Below are 10190 nucleotides of genomic sequence, written 5' to 3' on the forward strand. Positions count from 1 at the left end.
GCGAAATAATATTTATCAATCTCTGAAATGCACTCACCTTGACCGGGATTACTGGATTTTAATTTACTCCCCTCAGTCCAGCCTGTGGCGTACAAGCGTCCGCACTGCAGTAACACCATATTGCTACAGAGCTAAGAAAAGCTTGAGGTCGTCTTGTTGCTAAAAATGTAGCTGGGCGGAACATGTAGATGTGAGGCACCATTGGGACTTAGAGAGAAATGTATCCCTGTAACGGTTTGAAGTCATGAAATATTGAGTGTGATGGTGTTAAACTGCAAAGAAATACAGGTCTCAGGACAGAACAGGAACAATCTATAAAGAGATGGGTTGATTCAGTTTTGATAACATCTCCAAGCGAGTGAGGAATAGGCACAATAACGTTCAACCCGAGTGACACATAGGTATATCTGTATCAAGCCTCCTCTCGGGTGCAATCCTGAAATTGGCACCTAATATATATAAATATTTTTACACCCTTATTTAATCATTGCACAGCCAAATGGTTAAATACAACTTGAGTTATTAGACAGAAGGCCTGAATAATGAACCTTCCACAATGTTGCTTAACCTTAACACAACATGTGTATTTTCCCGTAACCTGAAAGGTCTGATTTCAGTTCCTGTTGAATGATTATCCACTGTAGCTTGACCACGACTATTTGCAGTAGCTTGAAGGTAAACACTTCACTTATCAAACTTTTTGTTTTTCTATTTTTTCTTCTTTTTTTTACACCCATTAATCCCTATTATTGCTTTGGAATCTTAAACCTGGATTGCATTGATTTGAATCATCACATTTGCATCGCAGTACACTTGCTCTGGTTATTGGGAGAGCTGAGTTGGTTCCAGTGATATATTAAGTCAAATTATTGTTCGCTGGGAGATGAAGCGTTTTATTTCCAAGATGACTCTGGTGAGAGGGAATGTGTGAAAATAATGTGGGCCACACAATATTATTATTCTTTATGAAAACATAAATCAGATTTTCCTCTGTTTATGATGCTACCTTTGTCTGTTTCATTTCCCTATAATCTTTTTATAACTATATTTTCTTGCTGAATGATATGAAGTGATATTTTAATCTAAAGCAGTACAGTGAATTCTAAAGAGAAGAAAGGATTAAATAGTATGTGTGTATATCAGCTTCTTTGCAGGTGCATGTCTTTGTCCATCTGTGTGTTTGTGTGTGTTGATCTGTGTGTGCTGTCTGACCTGTAAGTGCTGAAAAGTAAGTGAACCCTTCACTGATAAGTCCCACTGCACCATTGGTCTGTACCCTGCCATGAGCCACCTTGTTTTTTCACTTACTCTCTCACCAGGCCCCCGCCAGACACAGCCACACATACACACCCCTCTTTGTCCCTAAACTAAACCCTGCAATCCCTTGGCCATACTTCTAAACAGAACACAACAACACAAACTGTACCCTCCGTGCTGTGCCGACTGGTAAAAGCCACAGGGAGCCCCCCTGACCTCATGCCAGTTCGCTCCATCTCCCCAGGTCTGAACTGCAGCAGGAGGACAGTCACTTGTTCCCCAAGGCCGGGACTCTTGTACCCAGCAACACTCACGCGATCAGACACACACACACACACACACACACAAGCACGTCAATAACTCTCGCTTGTGTTCAGTATGATGGAACTTTGGTGTATGCTGCCAAAATGACATTCAGTCTCTCATGACTGCTTCCTCCCGATGAGTGAGAAGGTAAGGTCATCTTCTAACTTTTTGTGTAATATAGTCAGTGTGAAAAACAGCATTTATTTTTAACTACTAACAATAACCATTTTTTTTAATGCTATGATTAAAACATTAGGTTTCAAAGTGTTTTTAAGCAACAAGCCACGAGAAGCCTCAAGTGGCTTAGTGCTTTTATAAAACAGTAACAACATATACCTGGCAAAGTTTCTTAAAATAAACACACAGCAACAACAAATGCAATAATTTATGGATGACAAATAATCATCGACAGGATTGTTTGACTCTGGACTGGTGCGTTTCAATCAGCTCCACGGGTTCTAGTATATAAACGTAAGGAGAAAGAAAATATTCCCAATCATGTTGCACTTACATTATAAGCATGTTATAACTATTATGCTATACTTTCCCCTTGCTGTTGTCACTTGCCATCAATATGATTTTTGTTACAGTGTTGCCTGGTTATAATCGTCTACAAATAAAAACATGAAAGTTATTTGAAGTTGAGTCATAGTTCGCCTGCTTTGGATGAAGATAAACGGCTGGGTGGCAGAAACAACAAGTATTTCTCCCTGGCTGCTCAAACATATATCCCTGTTGGCTTTCTGTCTTTCTTTCTTTCTTTCGCCGGCATGTTTGTGCTTTTTGGTGCATTCAGCAAACGGACTATGTCATAGGCTCTTTAGCGACCCTGAGCTGAAGTTGTCGCTAACGTCAGGGCTAACCCGCTTCAATTTAATCAGCAGCTGGCAAGCGAGACACGGGAACTTGGCTTGGGTCTCGAGTAGTTGTAGCATTTATTCACTGACAGCCTGAACTGTACACATGATGCACTGCTACATTCACAGCTACAGTGTTGCTGCTAACTTCATACTCACCGCCACATGCCCCCCCCGCTCTCGTCTTAGAGTTCGTCTTTTAATTTCATGATGCTTAAACCCGGCAGCTAGCCAATTTAGGGTCGGTGGGTGCGCAATCCACTGTGGATTAGTATGATCATTAGCCCCTTTTAGTGTCTTTCAAGGTGTGAGGTATTTCGGTATACGCACAGGAACACTTAACATAAAGAAGTGGGATATTCTTTTATGTGACAACACAGAAAGAGAGCACTGTGGAAGACAAAAAAGAAAAACAATCAAGCGTCTGAATTTATTGCAGCAATGCCATTTCTATCATGCACAGTCTAATTTTTTGCACCTGCACTTGTCTGGTAATTGTGTTGCTCCAAACAAAACCCCTTTGCATGGCGGCTGGTTAAATGTCGCAGCTGAGGTTGTGTTTATGCAGATCATTGGATGCGGTAACATTCTGGCACTTATTTTGGCACACAATTGAATTTGTATTTCATTTCTGCCTGTTCAGACCACCTGTTGTCACAGTGTTGTTGCTGTAGGTCCTTTTTGTCTTTTCACATTAATACACAATTGTTGACGAAGTGCAATTCTAAATTTAAACAGTCTACTGTATAGCTTTCAAAACAGTTTGGGTAGAGTCTAAATTGTGCAGTCTAATTTCATGGTTATGCTTTATGGGTCAAATGTTGCGCATAATTAATGAATGACTTCAAACGTCTGACACAGGATCAGGCTCTGACAAAAGAGGTACATGACCTACTGTGCCTTTCTTAACACCAGAGCAGAAAACTGTTATGAACTAATGAATTGTTGATATCCTATTTAAATCTGCAATCTGTGAATAAGATTTTGTTTGTGGCCTCCCTCCCTGTCTTTTTGCAGGCATCATCGCAATACCGCCCTTAAAACCAAGATCCCATGGATAACGATGCAACTGAATACAGCTGGGACTGTACATTTGATTATAATAATATAAAATCATTTATGATTTGTAATTAATTGTAAGTATATGCTCAGCCGGTCTACATATTTTTGGAATATTTACTGTTTACATGTTGACCGCTTTCTGTGAGTTTACCTTAAAAAAAAACTAATCTTTTCCACATAGCATGAATCTCCATAAAACATTGATTTTGTGATAATGATTCTTCATCCATGTTCATTTTTGACTAAAGAGCCTAATGCTATAGATAAATGGAGAATGCAAGGCCCCAAAGTGCTTAATTAAGTATATATAGATTTGTCTCAGCAAGGGGAAGAGAATGATATAAGGCTTCTTAATGCTTTGATACATCTACAAGGTGGCCATGAACAGCCAGAGCTCCCTACGGTGCAAACAGGCAAGCGTTTGACATTATAATTGTTTTCTGGTGTGCCCTTATATTACGAAACGTATTTCTCTATGCTGTAGTGCTGTCAGATAAGCACAATTGTGACTTTGATACAATTCCCTGCCTAAATATCTCGATACTGATACTGAAATAACAACACGGCAAAAAGGTAAAACGTCAGAAAAAGTAATGGAATGATAGATATGTAAACATGTATTAATTGAAAAAAAATCTACAAGGTAGCAGTAATCTGATGTGCCCTAAATTTACTAGACTTTATTTCTTTGATAAAACCGCCCGCTCCTGCTGGATCCCTATGCAGTCCTCTAGTTGAGCGCTACAAAACACACCGTCATAGTACCAGTACTAACAAAATGGGTTATCCCACAGTTTTTAACAGCAGGGTATTGCCATACCTTTCTAGTTTCGGTACACCGTGCAACACTCTAAAACAGCTGTGCGACCTAAGCAACAACACAAATACAGGACATGACCTAAGAGCCAACTTAAAATGTTATGATATGCGCATGTCTGCATTTAAGTAAAGTTAAAACAGGCATACATTTCCAAATACTGATATTGGTTTCCATTGATGGCTTAAGGGGCAATTTAAAAGATTATGTTACAAATGTAAAATGTAAATCTCTCTAATATTAAGATGTGATGAACACAACAGGCAGAAATGATAGAATATTGGTTGGTTACAGTTGGCCCACGGGCCATAGTTTGGCCACTCGAAGCATATAGTATGTATGCCAATGACCGGCCCAGTTTTGAGTCACAGGGTAAGAGATTGCATGTTCTCTTTCTGCCAGGATAGTGATTAGCACTCTTTTACCACAGAGCTCATTGAACTCGTTCTGCGTCTCACCACTTTGAAAATCAGTTAACAGCGACCCTCTCCGCTTTTGCCTTACTTTTTCTAAGTGCTCCTCTGAAAGGGGTTCATAATGTGACAACAACTCAAGAATGCCAAGAAAATTGCCGTTAAGAACATCATCAAAATTCAAGGTTTTGCCTCTGAATTCCAGATTTCTTAAAGCCAAATCTAAAAGCCTCTTTAAAATAATTGTATTCTCCTCTTCTTCTGTCTGCAGTTTTTTTAAGGTGACCATCAACACTCGTTGCTGCCGATAGTGAGTGCTGAAGGCTTCCCCATTTAACCTAGCACTGCTTACTGGACGTGTATGTCTCATGCTCTGGTCGTACATTCTTTGACATTTGATGATCGCTAACTAAATATGAAAAGTGCAAAGTCTTTGGCAATTGGAAGTACTATCACCGAGGTCCAATAGGCCTAATCCCCCCTGGAGTCCAGACACTGGTGGTGGTGGTGAAAGGAGTTGCTGCAATCTGATAATGAATCAGGAGCATGACTGTGATGCTGACTGGAGGTGACTGGGGTGGAGGAGGGTCGCGTCTGCTCAACGCTGAAATGACAACTGACAGCAGCAGAGAGGAAAACACTTGATTGGCTTAAGGAAACTGTGTGCAAAATCTGGTTGGTTACTTAAAAGTGCACGCCCCCAATCAGCTGATAGAGTAATTACAAGGAGAGACAGAGATTACGAGTGAGTGTCTTCCTAACTGAACTTGCGCTTGAGCTTCATTTAAACACTAGGGTCAGATGCATGATCGCTGCATAAGCATAACATCATGCATACGCCATATCTCACACTTCCTGCATACTTGATGGTGGTGGACACAGTTTTATAGAGAGCTGCAGGTGAGAGATGAAACTATAGTTAATGTTTGTTTAGGTAGTTTGCCAATTTCAATGATTTTATTAGTTTGGTGGTCTACATCGCATTCTCTTTAATGTCAATTAAATGCTCATTCATAAACTTATTATTTTTTTTTTTTTTATGATTTATGAACGTTATCTTCATTTTTATTTGCATTTGAGAGATCTTTTACCTGTTACTGATCTTCTGATTTTTTTCCTGACTAATGAAGCACTTTGTGAAATCTATTTCAATATGAGCGCTATAAATTTACCATTGATCACATTTCTGACATTTAATAATGATGGTTGAGATATCACTGCAATCATTTTCCACAGATATATGTGATGAATTGGTGGTACAGCAAATAGCCACAGCCATGTCTACGCCACGCCTATGAAAGCTGCTCTGGTGCCGTTGGCGAATGTCACAGATATGCGACACAAGCGCTGAAATTGCACGTCTTTGCCATTCTTCTATTTGACAGTTGTAATGAGTGGCGGAGAGGGCACAGGTTTGTACTGATGAGCAAACATATCTTTAAGGTGCACTTCTACATTCATTTATGGATAACTGACGGGGAGGAAACGAGGCTTGTCCGCCTAGCTTTACAAAGATAATGTGAATGGCCATTTTTTTGTCTTTTGTGCTTTTGTCTTGAATCTACACAGACTTTAATGCATCAGGCCCCTGCACTGTATACAGTTGCTAAACAATAGCAGGATTTATAATAGCATGTAGAGCACCTGCCACTAGACAAAGGCTATAACGTTTTCCCCATTAAAGATTCCAAATATTGAGGTTAAGTCCCAACAGTGGAAGGAAGAAGCCAAGGAGGAAACAAGCACTTTGTTTGTCAAGGAGGTCATCGGGCACAAACAGCAGAGACAGTGTAATTCACTGGACCCTTCAATCCAGATCGCAGAGTAAGGAAGAGTCATAGAGAGACACGCAGATACCCTTTTACAGGGAAGACAAACAAACAAATGTGCTATTGGTGTAAATAGGTCGTCATGTGTTTTCTTACCTGGCTTGGCTAATCATGGTGTAACCACACGTTAGCATTGTCTTACCTTCTCAAGGTTTAGTAGTGCCGTGGTGTTGAGCATTTTAGCTTTTTATTGATAGCAGTGACTGGAAACATGGGAAGAAAGAGAGGTCCCTGCCTGAATTGAACCAGAGGTCTTAAGATTACGTGGCGTTCATCTGAGACCACCAGGATGCAGCCGCACTGCGATGTGCAGGGAGCCGTAGCCCCAGCTTTTGAATCACTGCCATGGTATTCACCAGTAGTCCACTATGAAATGTCAAATGCACATTGAATGGACGTTTATAACTTCCTGTCACACATTGGATAGGTGTGTGAGCAATGAAGCGAGGAGAGAGCGAGCAGAGAGACTCAATACCCCTGTGAGGCTGATCATCTAGAAGTAATTTGTTGTCCTTTTTAATTCAGCAGCACATCCCTTTTGGGCCATTACTTTGATGCAAATCCGACACAACAAAGTACTTTCAGTGAAGATTTTTGGCAAGCGACTTTGATGAACAAGGAACAAAGTGTAAAGTGCTGAGCCATGTTTTTCGGGAGGCTAATTGGGCAGCGCATAGTGACAAAGTTGAGTGAGTGACATTCTGGGTCTTTTTATTATGGATTCCTTGAGTACAAAAGTCAGTGTAAGAACTGTTAAATAGGCTGTTCTCCCAAGAGAAAACTGTATTGACTGTTTTTAGACTCAAATTTAGTATAATAGGGCGTTATATTAATAGAGACGAACAAAATATAATTAACAAACTCACACACCTAGAAACAGATGAAACCCTGCTGACGAAGAAATATTCAACCCAATAATGCTCGTCTTTGTCTTCAAAATAGGTCAGTTGCAACACGAGTGATTCATGACTTTAGTTCAGTTGGTAGCGGTTATAATTCGTCTGTGTAGCCTTTTTTATATGCTCAATATTGAAATATAGCCTCTCACCAGCAAGCACGGTTGGCATTATTTACATTAGTCCAAGTTGTTTATTCCTGCCCAATCCTCCCCATCTCCTCCCTTACCCTCCCCTCCCTGCATTTCTCCCCATACTTATTTAATTTGCTCTCCTCGCGGTGATTTACCTCCCAGACCTCCATTTATCCACCACTAACAAATTGGGTTATCATGCTCCAGCACTCCCCTATTCCTTCTCTACCTCCCCTATTCCTTCTCTACCTCTCTACCCTTTACCTGCCTTCCCTTTCTCCTCCCACCCCCCCTCACCCTTCCCTCCATCTCCTCCCTCCACCTCCTCCCCCCCCAGCCTTGGCAGCTGACTTATGAGGTGCCATGTCAAAGTGAGAGATGGCGTCTGCCATAGAGGATATGTGTGTGTGGTTTAGGCAGTGTTTGTATTGAGGTTCCGTATGAGTGTGCATACTGTATGAGTGTGGAGGAATCGTGCTCTTGCCTTGTTGTTCCACATCGTTGCTGCCTCCTCTGGCCGTGACCGTATGACAGGTGGCTGGTCTATGACCGGTTGAGGACGAGTGTGTGTGTGTGTGTGTGTGTGCGCGCTTGCAACCTATCACTTGGATGTTATATATTAAATATATCAACTGTAACCTCATACCATTCAAATACTGGAAGCAAATATACAGTATGTTTTGTGTCTTGCACTGCGTGATGAAATCTTGATGTAGTGTGTATTATATTATTTGTGTGTGAGTGTTTTTTGTGTGTGTTTGTTTGTTTGTGTGTGTGTGTGTAAGGCTGAACCCTGGCTGTCAGACATTTAGTTGTATCCATGCAGGGCTTCACAAGCTAATGTGGGCTTGACATTTAAACTTGGAGGACAAGAGTGTGTGTGAAAGGCCAAGAGCAGCTGCTTACAGCAGCCATTCTCCAAAGTTTACCAAGCTTTAACTACAGATAAAGGCTTTCTCAAGAAGCCTTAAAGTCAAGAGGCACTCCTGTACAGAATGTGCAGACATACGAAGAAAACCCCTTTCAAATCCTAGCCACTTGTCGAGGCACTGTTGGTTTTAAGTTCATAATAGAACTCCCTTGTCGGGCAAAAGACGCTGCTTTTAGGCAAAACAGTTATGCAAATCACAAGGTATGTGGTTAGACGCACTTTGTAGTCCAGGCCAAATATCTATCTGATGTATAGAAGTGCAAAAAGGGATTAAAGCCCCGCCCCCGATTTCCTTTTAAAGAAGTCAAAGTTCTGATGCATCTCTGGTGATAATATTATATTTGTAGCAAAACATTGTGTTCATTATAACTGAGTTATGGTGTAAAATAAAAATTGTGTAATGCTTATAAACATATTGTGTAATATTGTCAGAGTGAATACCTTGTAACTCACAAAGACCTGGAAAAAGCCATGTAATCACGTGACACTGTACCTCTGCATACCATGTAGCAGCTACAGAAGCATATCACATATTATCTGGAAATGATTCTTTGAGTAAATGTGGAGCTATTGTGTGAAAGTACTATAAATGACATACAAAGTGGAACTGGAGGTTCCCCTGACAAATCAGTCTCAGTTTCTGTCTTTTGCAAAAGAACAAAGCTACAGTATCAATAATTGATTTGCTTAGTACTGAATGCCCTGGCACCCACATTAGTACAGAAGACAAAGTACTCAACCACCACCGCAGGTTCCTGGTTTCAAGTTGGGGCCACCTACCAGTTCAACACAGCTGGCAGCGTTTGGGAAGCCAGTGAGGGATCATACATCTGAATAATTTGGGAAATACATATGATCACTTTCCCGCTTTGGTTTTACTTCAGTGTTTGCTGCTGACAGCGTTCATGGGTGGGAATACCTTTGTCCCTGCACTAACAACTACTATTAATGGCAGAGGGTGGGGCACAGATGGATGGAAGAAGAGAAACACGTTCATGATATGTTGTCTTACACATTCATGATGGAAGAATGAACCATACCTGCAAGTTTCCTAACCACCTGTAAGTGTTCACTGATGGCTTTTAATTGCTGAGTGTGGCCCCCGGCTGTAGCACACACCTCTCAATCCCCTCTGAGGGAGAGAGTGCAGTCTCCTTTTTTTTGGCCAGGCCTTCTCTTTTCTTCCAAAGTCGAGTTTGAAAAGTAAAGGTGATTGGCCTTACTCGATCAAAGCCTCCACGCTCTCGGAACAGTATGCCCTAGGAGAGCACAGACATGCTGAATCAATGAATTATTTTAAGTTAGTTTGAGCAGTCTTACTTCTGTAGACAAGCTGCTTTTACCCAAACCTACACATATTTATTAGTTCTCCTCCTCCACATTTTACCTTCTGCAATGGGCTAATAAAACACTCCCTGTTGTCTCTTTACACACTTCATAGCACTCGAAACAAGATGAAGAGTAATTAATGCAGTGCATTTATTCATGTTTGTGTTAAATACGTCATGTCTGTAGCAATGCCAGAGAAGTGGTTTAGAATAGCGTTCAAACAATCTCTTTCCTTTTGATAGCAAAGCTCCATTCATTCCAAATCGGGCGAGTGGATTCACTGAGTAAATGTCTGGCTGGGTGTTGAAGCTGTTATGCATTCATCACGGGTTGGCTCAGCAATCAGTCAGTCCATAAAG

This window comes from Pholis gunnellus, assembly GCF_910591455.1.
Source record: "Pholis gunnellus genome assembly, chromosome: 16".
Lineage (NCBI taxonomy): Eukaryota > Metazoa > Chordata > Actinopteri > Perciformes > Pholidae > Pholis > Pholis gunnellus.